Source organism: Ambystoma mexicanum, chromosome 8 (assembly GCF_040938575.1).
Source record: "Ambystoma mexicanum isolate Mex_15411 chromosome 8, UKY_AmexF1_1, whole genome shotgun sequence".
Taxonomy (NCBI): domain Eukaryota; kingdom Metazoa; phylum Chordata; class Amphibia; order Caudata; family Ambystomatidae; genus Ambystoma; species Ambystoma mexicanum.
The window spans coordinates 2,293,183-2,311,861 of record NC_090929.1 but is presented as its reverse complement, the minus strand read 5'-3'; the positions used below and the strand labels follow the sequence as shown (position 1 = coordinate 2,311,861).

The 18,679-nt window shown below is 56.2% G+C and overlaps 1 protein-coding gene across 2 annotated transcripts in view; it reads right to left on the bottom strand.

The window, feature by feature from the left end:
• Window positions 1–18,679, bottom strand: part of COL27A1 (collagen type XXVII alpha 1 chain) — a 1,990,256-nt gene that overhangs the window by 821,967 nt on the left and 1,149,610 nt on the right. The window lies entirely within an intron of this gene.

The window sequence follows — 18,679 nt, the reverse complement described above, 5'->3', positions numbered from 1 at the left end:
TATGGGGAAAGAGAGGTGCTGAGGAGGAAGGAAACGTCAATCAGGGGCGACAAGGTGGGCACCTGGTATAATACCCCAAGATGCAACCTGATGTACAGGAAGAGGTAGGTATGGAGGGAATACCAGCTGTGGCTCAGGGCGTGTGATAGGGGGGGATGTGAAGACCCCTTTCCTTAGGGGGGTGTGTGCAAAGCCCTCTCAAATGGGAAGATGGCAGAGCCGGCGGGACCCCCTCTTAGGAGACCATGGCCTGGTGCCAAGGCAAAAAGAATCCCAAACACACTGCACATACCATGCTGCGCCCCGAAAAGGAAGGCAGCACCCCTACCAAAAATCCAAAGTAAGGGGATAAAGCACATTCTGTCTCTGGAAGAAACAGAATAATGTGCAACACTGGTAGGGGACCCTAGGCCTTAGGGGACCCTAGGCCTTAGGGGTCACAAGACCTTAGGGGACCCTAGGCCTTAAGGGACACAAGGCCTTAGGGGACAAAAGGCCTGAGGGGACAAAAGGCCTGAGGGGACACACTGCCTTAGGGGACCATAGGCCTTAGGGGACACAAGGCCTTAGGGGACACAAGGCCTTAGGGGACACACGGCCTTAAGGGACACAAGGCCTTAGGGGACAAAAGGCCTGAGGGGACACACTGCCTTAGGGGACCATAGGCCTTAGGGGACACAAGGCCTTAGGGGACACACGGCCTTAGGGGACACACAGCCTTAGGGGACCATAGGCCTTAGGGGACACAAGGCCTTAGGGGACAAAAGGCCTGAGGGAACACAAGGCCTTAGGGGACACAAGGACTTAGGGGACCCTAGGCCTTAAGAGACACACGACCTTAGGGGACAAACGGCCTTAGGGGACCCTAGGCCTTAGGGGACACAAGGCCTTAGGGGACAAAAGGCCTGAGGGGACACACTGCCTTAGGGGACCATAGGCCTTAGGGGACACAAGGCCTTAGGGGACACAAGGCCTTAGGGGACACACAGCCTTAGGGGACCATATGCCTTAGGGGACACAAGGCCTTAGGGGACACACAGTCTTAGGGGACAAAAGGCCTGAGGGGACACACTGCCTTAGGGGACACAAGGCCTTAGAGAACCCTAGGCCTTAGGGGACACACGGCCTTAGGGGACACACAGCCTTAGGGGACCATAGGCCTTAGGGGACACAAGGCCTTAGGGGACACAAGGCCTTAGGGGACACATAGCCTTAGGGGACACAAGGCCTTAGGGGACACAAGGCCTTAGGGGACCCTAGGCCTTAAGAGACACACGACCTTAGGGGACACACGGCCTTAGGGGACCCTAGGCCTTAGGGGACACAAGGCCTTAGGGAAGACAAGGCCTTAGGGGACACAAGGCCTTAGGGGACCCTAGGCCTTAGGGGACAAAATGCCTTAGGGGACACACGGCCTTAGGGGACACAAGGCCTACATCAGCACAGGAAACATGACCAACGGTCCCACACACAGTAGAGAACAGTAGATTCACAGTACGGGGCCTAAGAAGGTCCCAGCGCACCCCAGAAAACAATTGGCAACAAGGTGTCGCAACAGGCGACATGTCAACCATGGCATCCTGTGGCAGGAGTGACCTGCAGAGATTATCATACTAGCATGCACTAAAAAAGCTGCCAGCTTAAATACTACTTTCTGTTCCAGAACCGTCAGGGTGCCGGCGGGAAGCGGGGGAAGTGGGGGAAGTGGGGGGGGGGGGGTGGATCAAGGACAAGGAACGCTAGATGAGCACCTTTTAAAGATGCTCTTTAGGAGTTTCCAAAGTGTCCCAATGTTTCTGCCACCAGAATCAATGGGACTCACCCCATAAGCCTGCCTGGTTATAGGGACACTTAGGTACGTTTTGCTTTTATGTCACAGGTGCAGCAGGAGAGGAATCCACCGCGAGGGGGGGGGGGCAAGTGACCCCACAAAGAAGAGTTCCAGCCAAGGGCTCGATAACCAGCAAGCTCAGAAGAGCGACCCGCAGAATGAGTGCAAAGCCAACTCCGCCCAGACAACGCTAAAAGGGAGGGATGTGGGGGTCAAACCCCACTGGTCCCAGGCCCAGGGGCCTGAGAACAGAACCAAGTAAGGGATTAAAGCTCCAGCACCCACGGGCCGGTACTCACTGCGATGGCGGCTTCAAAGTCTGCCCATTAACTGCCGCTCAAAGTTGAGTTTGGCTGTCGGTTTAGTTCTGCTAGTGGCGAAATTAGTGGCTTTGGCGGGTGTAACTTGAAATCACAACCCAGCAAGGACCAATGCGAGGAAGTCCCAATGAAGAGGACACCTGGAGAGGCGCCCTACAAGGGAGCAGGAGGTTCCAACCAGCCACCAAGGACACAGGCCCACAACAGATGCCGTGACGAGGCGACCCAAGTCATGATACTTGCACAAGGCACCAACGAGGCCATTCACTTCCGGGTAACGGGCAAGACTTAGAGGCTCCCGAGAAGACGCTCGCAGGTTTCATGCGAGGACTTTGATGTTTTCATAACACAACTAACCTTTCAAAAAAGGGATTTTGTTATGGTTCTATCCATTGTTGTAGACATTAGCAAACATTCTCTTTAGGGCTGTGCATTAAAGCATAGTGTTTTGGACGTCTTTTCTGGGGGTTCTACTTCTAGCCCAAGATTCTGGGGTGCAATGATTGTGACTGGTTATGGAGTGGCTCTCCAGGCACAGGGGGGCATCCATAGGACTGAATGTTTAAGTTGCTGAGCTGTTGCTCTGCTCTCAATATTAGATCTTCGGAATATACTCAAGACTTCGTGGCTTGTCTGAGTCTTGCTCATGTGCTGCGTAGCTGAGCCCAACTGTGCAATGCTGAGCATGGCTGTGCCTGGTCCCCTCCACACATGAGCGCTCAGATCACCTACCGCCCAGGCAGTCATGCCAGGGCTATTGAAGCAGTGTCCTGGCCACGTTCTGTACAGGTGACCTTGACGATGAAAATAATGTTACATGGAACAGACAGTTCTGGTATTATGCTGCGCAGGTGGCATTGGGGGGGCTCCGATTACAGTGTACAGGTGACGTCAGGTGGGATATAGTCACGTACTGTGCAGGTGACATCAGGCGGGATACAGTCACGTACTTCACAGGTGACGTCAGGTGGGATATGGTCCCATTCTTCACAGGTGACGTCAGGTGGGATATGGTCCCATTCTTCGCAGGTGACGTCAGGTGGGATATGGTCCCATTCTTCGCAGGTGACGTCAGGTGGGATATGAACATAAACTGTGCAGGTGACATCAGGCGGGATATGGTCACATACTTCACAGGTGACGTCAGGTGGGATATGGTCATATACTGTGAAGGCGCCAGCAGGGGGTTCTAGTCACATAGTGTGCCGGTGGCAAGAGCTGGGATCAAGTTACATACTTTGCAGGTGACATCAGGAGGCTGTTTCAGGTTGCAGCGCACATGTGATATTTGGCCAGTTCTGGCAGCCTCATCAGTGCCTTGGCGATATCCCGGCGGTAATTGCGCCAGGAAACCCAATGCTATTAGCATTATCGCAACTCGTTCCAGGACCATTTGCGCTGGATACTGAGTTGCGTTGGTGCTGTAATTCCCCATTTTCTTAGAGTCTGTAGGCCTCTACAAGGCTTTTCGGCACTATTAGCGCTATAGCGCTGGCAAAAATTGCAACAAAAATAGACAGAAAGCTGAAGATTTACCTGTGCCTATTTTCGGTGCAATTATCGCTGGTGCTTTTACTGCCAGCGGGATTGGGCAGAGCGGTAATACGGCTGAAATAACATTACCACCTCATTTTTGCAACTCTGCCCAACCCCTGATGAGTCCCACTAAGGGCACGATTCATGGAATTATTTGCGAAGAAAATAGGGTACCTGTGTGCCAAACTGTGCGCAAATCCGCGTTTGTCGATTAATGGAATCGAATGCAGAGTACTTTTCCTGGACCTGCGTGGAGTTTGTGTAGGTGTGGCACATCTCTGCAAGCCATTGAGGGCCTTGCGCGAGACTCCACGCAGAGCATGGGCGTGGCTTGCACAGGGGGCTGGCAAGGGGGCAGAACGCCAAAAATGGGGAAGAACTAGCTAAAAAGTGGGCATTCCGAGGGACGGCCTGCAGGCAGTCCCTCGCACACGCCCACAATTGCACGGCACAAAACATATTCATTGATTCAGTCGTGCAACCTCTCGGCCGGGAAATGGCCACGCAAGTCCTTCATACTATCTGCCACCCGAAGGCAGGCGTAAGTGCACTTGCGCATAGGAATCAAAGCGCAGAGGTAGGTTTGCATGTTGGATTTCGGGATGCGTGTATGCAACCGGGGTACCAATCCAAATTAGGGGTGCGCGTACGCAGTGTAGCAGGGTGCAGGAACGGTTTATGGGGGTTTGCACACAGATTTTTCGAGATTTGAACCGAGTTACGATTTTTCATGCACATGTTCTCAGGGTGCCGGATAAAGTTACGGGGACCCTGCGCAGCGCCCCATAATGCAGGCCTGCTTGCGGGGGACCCCACACACTTTTTGAAGGGTGCGTGTATTTGCGCCTGATCGGGCACGCAAAGGTAGCTGTTCTGGCTGTTTTTACTTTGCGTGGCGGCATGTCAGGGGCGTTCCAAGCGCGACTTGCTAATGCGGTTACTTAGCACAGTGAATTCCATGAATATCCGGGGCACACATTTCTTAATCTGGAGCAGGCTCGTGCAGTGTCCTTCTTAGCGCGCGGCCCTTGTGGGATTTCTGGCAACATTTCCATGAATCGGGCCCAAAGTCTCTAAATGACAGTCGGCTGTTCCAGTGACGGAGTAATGTGGTACTATTCTGCAGTTAATACCAAGTAAATGGAAAAAGAAAGAGCATTTTTGTGTGAGTAAAACTAAGTGCTTTGCACCTTAGCCAGACACCCCAGGCTGCCTCAGCCCCCAAAGTTCTGAGAGAATTTAGGCACTGCAAGAAAACAAAATCTCCATTCGAATGGGTTCAGAAAATACATTTCTTTTGTGTTTGCAAAAACTGAATTCAAATTTCACTGAATCTTAGCAAATGTCACATCCTGCTGGCTCAAAAGGTTATTCAACAGTGGGCCAAATTACATGAATCTGAAAAACCGATGCACGATGGAAGCGCTGCAGAATCAAAAGTGTATTAAATGGGGAACGGAACTGAATGGAAATCGAATATAAAAAGGCAGGGAACAGATCCACGGCCTATGAAGGTGTCCCGCCCTTAAATCCCCCCTGCCCACTGCAGGCATGAAACCTGTGCAGAGAATCCTCCAGCCACAATTCACCATGAACTGCAGTTACCCTGGGGTCATCTAACCAGGACAGTGGATAACTCAGAGCAACATATTCTACTGAAACGTGTCAGACTAATTGGAGCTGCGTCGCTACTGGAGCCTCATTATAGCCAAAGTTGTGGTTAATCTACACCCCGCCCTGTTGAAAATATAAATCTGACCTCTGGCTATCGCGGAGAACCAATGTAAACTGAAATGTGGTTAAAGTCGGAGCGAAACTTCTGCCTCGGAGCTCTGGTGACCTTCGAGATGTACACTGGCAAGTGCTGTAGCTGATCCAGGAGCCCCACGCCAGTCTCAGATGCACTGATCCCGGAGCCACACGCCAGTCTCAGATGCACTGATCCCAGAGCCACACGCCAGTCTCAGATGCACTGATCCCAGAGCCACACGCCAGTCTCAGATGCACTGATCCCAGAGCCACACTCCAGTCTCAGATGCACAGATCCCAGAGCCACACGCCAGTCTCAGATGCACTGATCCCGGAGCCACACGCCAGTCTCAGATGCACTGATCCCAGAGCCACACGCCAGTCTCAGATGCACTGATCCCAGAGCCACACTCCAGTCTCAGATGCACTGATCCCGGAGCCACACGCCAGTCTCAGATGCACTGATCCCAGAGCCACACGCCAGTCTCAGATGCACTGATCCCAGAGCCACACGCCAGTCTCAGATGCACTGATCCCAGAGCCACACTCCAGTCTCAGATGCACAGATCCCAGAGCCACACGCCAGTCTCAGATGCACTGATCCCGGAGCCACACGCCAGTCTCAGATGCACTGATCCCAGAGCCACACGCCAGTCTCAGATGCACTGATCCCAGAGCCACACTCCAGTCTCAGATGCACTGATCCCAGAGCCACACGCCAGTCTCAGATGCACTGATCCCGGAGCCACACACCAGTCTCAGATGCACTGATCCCGGAGCCACACCCCAGTGTCAGATGCACTGATCCCGGAGACCCACGCCAGTCTCAGATGCAATGATCCCAGAGCCACACCCCAGTCTCAGATGCAGTGATCCCAGAGCCACACTCCAGTCTCAGATGCAATGATCCCGGAGCAACACACAAGTCTCAGATCCACTGATCCCGAAGCCACACGCCAGTCTCAGATGCACTGATCCCGGAGCCACACACCAGTCTCAGATGCACTGATCCCAGAGCCACACACCAGTCTCAGATGCACTGATCCCAGAGCCACGCTCCAGTCTCAGATGCACTGATCCCGGAGCCACGCCCCAGTCTCAGATGCAGTGATCCCAGAGCCACACTCCAGTCTCAGATGCACTGATCCCAGAGCCACGCTCCAGTCTCAGATGCACTGATCCCGAAGCCACACGCCAGTCTCAGATGCACTGATCCCGGAGCCACACACCAGTCTCAGATGCACTGATCCCAGAGCCACACACCAGTCTCAGATGCACTGATCCCGGAGCCACACACCAGTCTCAGATGCACTGATCCCGGAGCCACACACCAGTCTCAGATGCACTGATCCCGGAGCCACACCCCAGTCTCAGATGCAATGATCCCGGAGCCACACACCAGTCTCAGATGCACTGATCCCGAAGCCACACGCCAGTCTCAGATGCACTGATCCCGGAGCCACACCCCAGTGTCAGATGCACTGATCCCAGAGCCACACGCCAGTCTCAGATGCACTGATCCCGGAGCCACACACCAGTCTCAGATGCACTGATCCCGAAGCCACACGCCAGTCTCAGATGCACTGATCCCGGAGCCACACCCCAGTGTCAGATGCACTGATCCCGGAGACCCACGCCAGTCTCAGATGCAATGATCCCGGAGCCACACCCCAGTCTCAGATGCAGTGATCCCAGAGCCACACTCCAGTCTCAGATGCAATGATCCCGGAGCAACACACAAGTCTCAGATGCACTGATCCCGAAGCCACACGCCAGTCTCAGATGCACTGATCCCGGAGCCACACACCAGTCTCAGATGCACTGATCCCAGAGCCACACACCAGTCTCAGATGCACTGATCCCGGAGCCACACACCAGTCTCAGATGCACTGATCCCGGAGCCACACACCAGTCTCAGATGCACTGATCCCAGAGCCACACCCCAGTCTCAGATGCAGTGATCCCAGAGCCACACTCCAGTCTCAGATGCAATGATCCCAGAGCCACACGCCAGTCTCAGATGCACTGATCCCGGAGCCACACACCAGTCTCAGATGCACTGATCCCGAAGCCACACGCCAGTCTCAGATGCACTGATCCCAGAGCCACACTCCAGTCTCAGATGCACTGATCCCAGAGCCACACGCCAGTCTCAGATGCACTGATCCCGGAGCCACACACCAGTCTCAGATGCACTGATCCCGAAGCCACACGCCAGTCTCAGATGCACTGATCCCGGAGCCACACCCCAGTGTCAGATGCACTGATCCCGGAGACCCACGCCAGTCTCAGATGCAATGATCCCAGAGCCACACCCCAGTCTCAGATGCAGTGATCCCAGAGCCACACCCCAGTGTCAGATGCACTGATCCCGGAGACCCACGCCAGTCTCAGATGCAATGATCCCAGAGCCACACCCCAGTCTCAGATGCAGTGATCCCAGAGCCACACTCCAGTCTCAGATGCAATGATCCCAGAGCCACACGCCAGTCTCAGATGCACTGATCCCGGAGCCACACACCAGTCTCAGATGCACTGATCCCGAAGCCACACGCCAGTCTCAGATGCACTGATCCCAGGGCCACACTCCAGTCTCAGATGCACTGATCCCAGAGCCACACTCCAGTCTCAGATGCACTGATCCCAGAGCCACACGCCAGTCTCAGATGCACTGATCCCGAAGCCACACGCCAGTCTCAGATGCACTGATCCCAGAGCCACACGCCAGTCTCAGATGCACTGATCCCAGAGCCACACTCCAGTCTCAGATGCACTGATCCCAGAGCCACACGCCAGTCTCAGATGCACTGATCCCGGAGCCACACACCAGTCTCAGATGCACTGATCCCGAAGCCACACGCCAGTCTCAGATGCACTGATCCCGGAGCCACACCCCAGTGTCAGATGCACTGATCCCGGAGACCCACGCCAGTCTCAGATGCAATGATCCCAGAGCCACACCCCAGTCTCAGATGCAGTGATCCCAGAGCCACACTCCAGTCTCAGATGCAATGATCCCGGAGCAACACACAAGTCTCAGATGCACTGATCCCGAAGCCACACGCCAATCTCAGATGCACTGATCCCGGAGCCACACACCAGTCTCAGATGCACTGATCCCAGAGCCAAACACCAGTCTCAGATGCACTGATCCCGGAGCCACACACCAGTCTCAGATGCACTGATCCCGGAGCCACACACCAGTCTCAGATGCACTGATCCCAGAGCCACACCCCAGTCTCAGATGCAGTGATCCCAGAGCCACACTCCAGTCTCAGATGCAATGATCCCGGAGCAACACACAAGTCTCAGATGCACTGATCCCGAAGCCACACGCCAGTCTCAGATGCACTGATCCCGGAGCCACACACCAGTCTCGGATGCACTGATCCCGGAGACCCACGCCAGTCTCAGATGCAATGATCCCAGAGCCACACCCCAGTCTCAGATGCAGTGATCCCAGAGCCACACTCCAGTCTCAGATGCAATGATCCCGGAGCAACACACAAGTCTCAGATGCACTGATCCCGAAGCCACACGCCAGTCTCAGATGCACTGATCCCGGAGCCACACACCAGTCTCAGATGCACTGATCCCAGAGCCACACACCAGTCTCAGATGCACTGATCCCGGAGCCACACACCAGTCTCAGATGCACTGATCCCGGAGCCACACACCAGTCTCAGATGCACTGAACCCAGAGCCACACCCCAGTCTCAGATGCAGTGATCCCAGAGCCACACTCCAGTCTCAGATGCAATGATCCCGGAGCAACACACAAGTCTCAGATGCACTGATCCCAAAGCCACACGCCAGTCTCAGATGCACTGATCCCGGAGCCACACACCAGTCTCAGATGCACTGATCCCAGAGCCACACACCAGTCTCAGATGCACTGATCCCGGAGCCACACACCAGTCTCAGATGCACTGATCCCGGAGCCCCATGCCAGTCTCAGATGCACTGATCCCAGAGCCACACACCAGTCTCAGATGCACTGATCCCAGAGCCACGCTCCAGTCTCAGATGCACTGATCCCAGAGCCACACCCCAGTCTCAGATGCAGTGATCCCAGAGCCACACTCCAGTCTCAGATGCAATGATCCCGGAGCAACACACAAGTCTCAGATGCACTGATCCCGAAGCCACACGCCAGTCTCAGATGCACTGATCCCGGAGCCACACACCAGTCTCAGATGCACTGATCCCAGAGCCACACACCAGTCTCAGATGCACTGATCCCGGAGCCACACGCCAGTCTCAGATGCACTGATCCCGGAGCCACACACCAGTCTCAGATGCACTGATCCCGGAGCCCCACGCCAGTCTCAGATGCACTGATCCCAGAGCCACACACCAGTCTCAGATGCACTGATCCCAGAGCCACGCTCCAGTCTCAGATGCACTGATCCCGGAGCCACACCCCAGTCTCAGATGCACTGATCCCGGAGCCACACACCATTCTCAGATGCTGTGATCCCGGAGCCACACTCCATTCTCAGATGCTGTGATCCCGGAGCCACACTCCAGTCTCAGATGCAGTGATCCCGGAGACACACCCCAGTCTCAGATGCACTGATCCCGAAGCCACACGCCAGTCTCAGATGCACTGATCCCGGAGCCACACACCAGTCTCAGATGCACTGATCCCAGAGCCATACACCAGTCTCAGATGCACTGATCCCAGAGCCACACTCCAGTCTCAGATGCACTGATCCCAGAGCCACACACCAGTCTCAGATGCACTGATCCCGGAGCCACACACCCGTCTCAGATGCACTGATCCCAGAGCCACACTCCAGTCTCAGATGCACTGATCCCAGAGCCACACACCAGTCTCAGATGCACTGATCCCGAAGCCACACGCCAGTCTCAGATGCACTGATCCCGGAGCCCCACGCCAGTCTCAGATGCAGTGATCCCAGAGCCACACACCAGTCTCAGATGCACTGATCCCAGAGCCACGCTCCAGTCTCAGATGCACTGATCCCGGAGCCACACCCCAGTCTCAGATGCACTGATCCCGGAGCCACACTCCATTCTCAGATGCAGTGATCCCAGAGCCACACGCCAGTCTCAGATGCACTGATCCCGGAGCCACACGCCAGTCTCAGATGCACTGATCCCGGAGCCACACTCCAGTCTCAGATGCAATGATCCCAGAGCCACACGCCAGTCTCAGATGCACTGATCCCAGAGCCACACACCAGTCTCAGATGCACTGATCCCAGAGCCACACACCAGTCTCAGATGCACTGATCCCAGAGCCACGCTCCAGTCTCAGATGCACTGATCCCGGAGCCACACCCCAGTCTCAGATGCACTGATCCCAGAGCCACACTCCAGTTTCAGATGCAGTGATCCCAGAGCCACACGCCAGTCTCAGATGCACTGATCCCGGAGCCACACACCAGTCTCAGATGCACTGATCCCGGAGCCACACTCCAGTCTCAGATGCAATGATCCCAGAGCCACACGCCAGTCTCAGATGCACTGATCCCGGAGCCACACACCAGTCTCAGATGCACTGATCCCAGAGCCACACACCAGTCTCAGATGCACTGATCCCAGAGCCACACGCCAGTCTCAGATGCACTGATCCCGGAGCCACACCCCAGTCTCAGATGCAGTGATCCCAGAGCCACACTCCAGTCTCAGATGCAATGATCCCGGAACAACACACAAGTCTCAGATGCACTGATCCCGAAGCCACACGCCAGTCTCAGATGCACTGATCCCGGAGCCACACACCAGTCTCAGATTCACTGATCCCAGAGCCACACACCAGTCTCAGATGCACTGATCCCAGAGCCACGCTCCAGTCTCAGATGCACTGATCCCGGAGCCACACCCCAGTCTCAGATGCAGTGATCCCAGAGCCACACTCCAGTCTCAGATGCAATGATCCCGGAGCCACACACCAGTCTCAGATGCACTGATCCCAGAGCCACACACCAGTCTCAGATGCACTGATCCCAGAGCCACGCTCCAGTCTCAGATGCACTGATCCCGGAGCCACACCCCAGTCTCAGATGCACTGATCCCGAAGCCACACGCCAGTCTCAGATGCACTGATCCCAGAGCCACACGCCAGTCTCAGATGCACTGATCCCGGAGCCACACACCATTCTCAGATGCTGTGATCCCGGAGCCACACTCCAGTCTCAGATGCAGTGATCCCGGAGCCACACCCCAGTCTCAGATGCACTGATCCTGAAGCCACACGCCAGTCTCAGATGCACTGATCCCGGAGCCACACACCAGTCTCAGATGCACTGATCCCAGAGCCACACTCCAGTCTCAGATGCAATGATCCCGGAGCAACACACAAGTCTCAGATGCACTGATCCCGAAGCCACACGCCAGTCTCAGATGCACTGATCCCAGAGCCACGCTCCAGTCTCAGATGCACTGATCCCGGAGCCACACCCCAGTCTCAGATGCAGTGATCCCAGAGCCACACTCCAGTCTCAGATGCACTGATCCCGGAGCCACACACCAGTCTCAGATGCAGTGATCCCAGAGCCACACTCCAGTCTCAGATGCACTGATCCCGGAGCCACACACCAGTCTCAGATGCACTGATCCCAGAGCCACACACCAGTCTCAGATGCACTGATCCCAGAGCCACACGCCAGTCTCAGATGCACTGATCCCGGAGCCACACCCCAGTCTCAGATGCAGTGATCCCAGAGCCACACTCCAGTCTCAGATGCAATGATCCCGGAGCAACACACAAGTCTCAGATGCACTGATCCCGAAGCCACACGCCAGTCTCAGATGCACTGATCCCGGAGCCACACACCAGTCTCAGATTCACTGATCCCAGAGCCACACACCAGTCTCAGATGCACTGATCCCAGAGCCACGCTCCAGTCTCAGATGCACTGATCCCGGAGCCACACCCCAGTCTCAGATGCAGTGATCCCAGAGCCACACTCCAGTCTCAGATGCAATGATCCCGGAGCAACACACAAGTCTCAGATGCACTGATCCCGAAGCCACACGCCAGTCTCAGATGCACTGATCCCGGAGCCACACACCAGTCTCAGATGCACTGATCCCAGAGCCACACACCAGTCTCAGATGCACTGATCCCAGAGCCACGCTCCAGTCTCAGATGCACTGATCCCGGAGCCACACCCCAGTCTCAGATGCACTGATCCCGAAGCCACACGCCAGTCTCAGATGCACTGATCCCAGAGCCACACGCCAGTCTCAGATGCACTGATCCCGGAGCCACACACCATTCTCAGATGCTGTGATCCCGGAGCCACACTCCAGTCTCAGATGCAGTGATCCTGGAGCCACACCCCAGTCTCAGATGCACTGATCCCGAAGCCACACGCCAGTCTCAGATGCACTGATCCCGGAGCCACACACCAGTCTCAGATGCACTGATCCCAGAGCCACACTCCAGTCTCAGATGCAATGATCCCGGAGCAACACACAAGTCTCAGATGCACTGATCCCGAAGCCACACGCCAGTCTCAGATGCACTGATCCCGGAGCCACACACCAGTCTCAGATGCACTGATCCCAGAGCCACACACCAGTCTCAGATGCACTGATCCCAGAGCCACGCTCCAGTCTCAGATGCACTGATCCCGGAGCCACACCCCAGTCTCAGATGCAGTGATCCCAGAGCCACACTCCAGTCTCAGATGCAATGATCCCGGAGCAACACACAAGTCTCAGATGCACTGATCCCGAAGCCACACGCCAGTCTCAGATGCACTGATCCCGGAGCCACACACCAGTCTCAGATTCACTGATCCCAGAGCCACACACCAGTCTCAGATGCACTGATCCCAGAGCCACGCTCCAGTCTCAGATGCACTGATCCCGGAGCCACACCCCAGTCTCAGATGCAGTGATCCCAGAGCCACACTCCAGTCTCAGATGCAATGATCCCGGAGCAACACACAAGTCTCAGATGCACTGATCCCGAAGCCACACGCCAGTCTCAGATGCACTGATCCCGGAGCCACACACCAGTCTCAGATGCACTGATCCCAGAGCCACACACCAGTCTCAGATGCACTGATCCCAGAGCCACGCTCCAGTCTCAGATGCACTGATCCCGGAGCCACACCCCAGTCTCAGATGCACTGATCCCGAAGCCACACGCCAGTCTCAGATGCACTGATCCCAGAGCCACACGCCAGTCTCAGATGCACTGATCCCGGAGCCACACACCATTCTCAGATGCTGTGATCCCGGAGCCACACTCCAGTCTCAGATGCAGTGATCCCGGAGCCACACCCCAGTCTCAGATGCACTGATCCCGAAGCCACACGCCAGTCTCAGATGCACTGATCCCGGAGCCACACACCAGTCTCAGATGCACTGATCCCGAAGCCACACACCATTCTCAGATGCTGTGATCCCGGAGCCACACTCCAGTCTCAGATGCAGTGATCCCGGAGCCACACCCCAGTCTCAGATGCACTGATCCCGAAGCCACACGCCAGTCTCAGATGCACTGATCCCGGAGCCACACACCAGTCTCAGATGCACTGATCCCAGAGCCACACACCAGTCTCAGATGCACTGATCCCGGAGCCACACACCATTCTCAGATGCTGTGATCCCGGAGCCACACTCCATTCTCAGATGCTGTGATCCCGGAGCCACACTCCAGTCTCAGATGCAGTGATCCCGGAGACACACCCCAGTCTCAGATGCACTGATCCCGGAGCCACACTCCAGTCTCAGATGCACTGATCCCAGAGCCACACACCAGTCACGCTCCAGTCTCAGATGCACTGATCCCGGAGCCCCACACCAGTCTCAGATGCACTGATCCCGGAGCCACACACCAGTCTCAGATGCACTGATCCCAGAGCCACACACCAGTCTCAGATGCACTGATCCCGGAGCCACACGCCAGTCTCAGATGCACTGATCCCGGAGCCACACACCAGTCTCAGATGCACTGATCCCGGAGCCCCACGCCAGTCTCAGATGCACTGATCCCAGAGCCACACACCAGTCTCAGATGCACTGATCCCAGAGCCACGCTCCAGTCTCAGATGCACTGATCCCGGAGCCACACCCCAGTCTCAGATGCACTGATCCCGGAGCCACACACCATTCTCAGATGCTGTGATCCCGGAGCCACACTCCATTCTCAGATGCTGTGATCCCGGAGCCACACTCCAGTCTCAGATGCAGTGATCCCGGAGACACACCCCAGTCTCAGATGCACTGATCCCGAAGCCACACGCCAGTCTCAGATGCACTGATCCCGGAGCCACACACCAGTCTCAGATGCACTGATCCCAGAGCCATACACCAGTCTCAGATGCACTGATCCCAGAGCCACACTCCAGTCTCAGATGCACTGATCCCAGAGCCACACACCAGTCTCAGATGCACTGATCCCGGAGCCACACACCAGTCTCAGATGCACTGATCCCAGAGCCACACTCCAGTCTCAGATGCACTGATCCCAGAGCCACACACCAGTCTCAGATGCACTGATCCCGAAGCCACACGCCAGTCTCAGATGCACTGATCCCGGAGCCCCACGCCAGTCTCAGATGCAGTGATCCCAGAGCCACACACCAGTCTCAGATGCACTGATCCCAGAGCCACGCTCCAGTCTCAGATGCACTGATCCCGGAGCCACACCCCAGTCTCAGATGCACTGATCCCGGAGCCACACTCCATTCTCAGATGCAGTGATCCCAGGGCCACACGCCAGTCTCAGATGCACTGATCCCGGAGCCACACGCCAGTCTCAGATGCACTGATCCCGGAGCCACACTCCAGTCTCAGATGCAATGATCCCAGAGCCACACGCCAGTCTCAGATGCACTGATCCCGGAGCCACACACCAGTCTCAGATGCACTGATCCCAGAGCCACACACCAGTCTCAGATGCACTGATCCCAGAGCCACGCTCCAGTCTCAGATGCACTGATCCCGGAGCCACACCCCAGTCTCAGATGCACTGATCCCAGAGCCACACTCCAGTTTCAGATGCAGTGATCCCAGAGCCACACGCCAGTCTCAGATGCACTGATCCCGGAGCCACACACCAGTCTCAGATGCACTGATCCCGGAGCCACACTCCAGTCTCAGATGCAATGATCCCAGAGCCACACGCCAGTCTCAGATGCACTGATCCCGGAGCCACACACCAGTCTCAGATGCACTGATCCCAGAGCCACACACCAGTCTCAGATGCACTGATCCCAGAGCCACACGCCAGTCTCAGATGCACTGATCCCGGAGCCACACCCCAGTCTCAGATGCAGTGATCCCAGAGCCACACTCCAGTCTCAGATGCAATGATCCCGGAACAACACACAAGTCTCAGATGCACTGATCCCGAAGCCACACGCCAGTCTCAGATGCACTGATCCCGGAGCCACACACCAGTCTCAGATTCACTGATCCCAGAGCCACACACCAGTCTCAGATGCACTGATCCCAGAGCCACGCTCCAGTCTCAGATGCACTGATCCCGGAGCCACACCCCAGTCTCAGATGCAGTGATCCCAGAGCCACACTCCAGTCTCAGATGCAATGATCCCGGAGCAACACACAAGTCTCAGATGCACTGATCCCGAAGCCACACGCCAGTCTCAGATGCACTGATCCCGGAGCCACACACCAGTCTCAGATGCACTGATCCCAGAGCCACACACCAGTCTCAGATGCACTGATCCCAGAGCCACGCTCCAGTCTCAGATGCACTGATCCCGGAGCCACACCCCAGTCTCAGATGCACTGATCCCGAAGCCACACGCCAGTCTCAGATGCACTGATCCCAGAGCCACACGCCAGTCTCAGATGCACTGATCCCGGAGCCACACACCATTCTCAGATGCTGTGATCCCGGAGCCACACTCCAGTCTCAGATGCAGTGATCCCGGAGCCACACCCCAGTCTCAGATGCACTGATCCTGAAGCCACACGCCAGTCTCAGATGCACTGATCCCGGAGCCACACACCAGTCTCAGATGCACTGATCCCAGAGCCACACTCCAGTCTCAGATGCAATGATCCCGGAGCAACACACAAGTCTCAGATGCACTGATCCCGAAGCCACACGCCAGTCTCAGATGCACTGATCCAAGAGCCACGCTCCAGTCTCAGATGCACTGATCCCGGAGCCACACCCCAGTCTCAGATGCAGTGATCCCAGAGCCACACTCCAGTCTCAGATGCACTGATCCCGGAGCCACACACCAGTCTCAGATGCAGTGATCCCAGAGCCACACTCCAGTCTCAGATGCACTGATCCCGGAGCCACACACCAGTCTCAGATGCACTGATCCCAGAGCCACACACCAGTCTCAGATGCACTGATCCCAGAGCCACACGCCAGTCTCAGATGCACTGATCCCGGAGCCACACCCCAGTCTCAGATGCAGTGATCCCAGAGCCACACTCCAGTCTCAGATGCAATGATCCCGGAGCAACACACAAGTCTCAGATGCACTGATCCCGAAGCCACACGCCAGTCTCAGATGCACTGATCCCGGAGCCACACACCAGTCTCAGATTCACTGATCCCAGAGCCACACACCAGTCTCAGATGCACTGATCCCAGAGCCACGCTCCAGTCTCAGATGCACTGATCCCGGAGCCACACCCCAGTCTCAGATGCAGTGATCCCAGAGCCACACTCCAGTCTCAGATGCAATGATCCCGGAGCAACACACAAGTCTCAGATGCACTGATCCCGAAGCCACACGCCAGTCTCAGATGCACTGATCCCGGAGCCACACACCAGTCTCAGATGCACTGATCCCAGAGCCACACACCAGTCTCAGATGCACTGATCCCAGAGCCACGCTCCAGTCTCAGATGCACTGATCCCGGAGCCACACCCCAGTCTCAGATGCACTGATCCCGAAGCCACACGCCAGTCTCAGATGCACTGATCCCAGAGCCACACGCCAGTCTCAGATGCACTGATCCCGGAGCCACACACCATTCTCAGATGCTGTGATCCCGGAGCCACACTCCAGTCTCAGATGCAGTGATCCTGGAGCCACACCCCAGTCTCAGATGCACTGATCCCGAAGCCACACGCCAGTCTCAGATGCACTGATCCCGGAGCCACACACCAGTCTCAGATGCACTGATCCCAGAGCCACACTCCAGTCTCAGATGCAATGATCCCGGAGCAACACACAAGTCTCAGATGCACTGATCCCGAAACCACACGCCAGTCTCAGATGCACTGATCCCGGAGCCACACACCAGTCTCAGATGCACTGATCCCAGAGCCACACACCAGTCTCAGATGCACTGATCCCAGAGCCACGCTCCAGTCTCAGATGCACTGATCCCGGAGCCACACCCCAGTCTCAGATGCAGTGATCCCAGAGCCACACTCCAGTCTCAGATGCACTGATCCCGAAGCCACACGCCAGTCTCAGATGCACTGATCCCGGAGCCACACACCAGTCTCAGATTCACTGATCCCAGAGCCACACACCAGTCTCAGATGCACTGATCCCAGAGCCACGCTCCAGTCTCAGATGCACTGATCCCGGAGCCACACCCCAGTCTCAGATGCAGTGATCCCAGAGCCACACTCCAGTCTCAGATGCAATGATCCCGGAGCAACACACAAGTCTCAGATGCACTGATCCCGAAGCCACACGCCAGTCTCAGATGCACTGATCCCGGAGCCACACACCAGTCTCAGATGCACTGATCCCAGAGCCACACACCAGTCTCAGATGCACTGATCCCAGAGCCACGCTCCAGTCTCAGATGCACTGATCCCGGAGCCACACCCCAGTCTCAGATGCACTGATCCCGAAGCCACACGCCAGTCTCAGATGCACTGATCCCAGAGCCACACGCCAGTCTCAGATGCACTGATCCCGGAGCCACACACCATTCTCAGATGCTGTGATCCCGGAGCCACACTCCAGTCTCAGATGCAGTGATCCCGGAGCCACACCCCAGTCTCAGATGCACTGATCCCGAAGCCACACGCCAGTCTCAGATGCACTGATCCCGGAGCCACACACCAGTCTCAGATGCACTGATCCCGAAGCCACACACCATTCTCAGATGCTGTGATCCCGGAGCCACACTCCAGTCTCAGATGCAGTGATCCCGGAGCCACACCCCAGTCTCAGATGCACTGATCCCGAAGCCACACGCCAGTCTCAGATGCACTGATCCCGGAGCCACACACCAGTCTCAGATGCACTGATCCCAGAGCCACACACCAGTCTCAGATGCACTGATCCCGGAGCCACACACC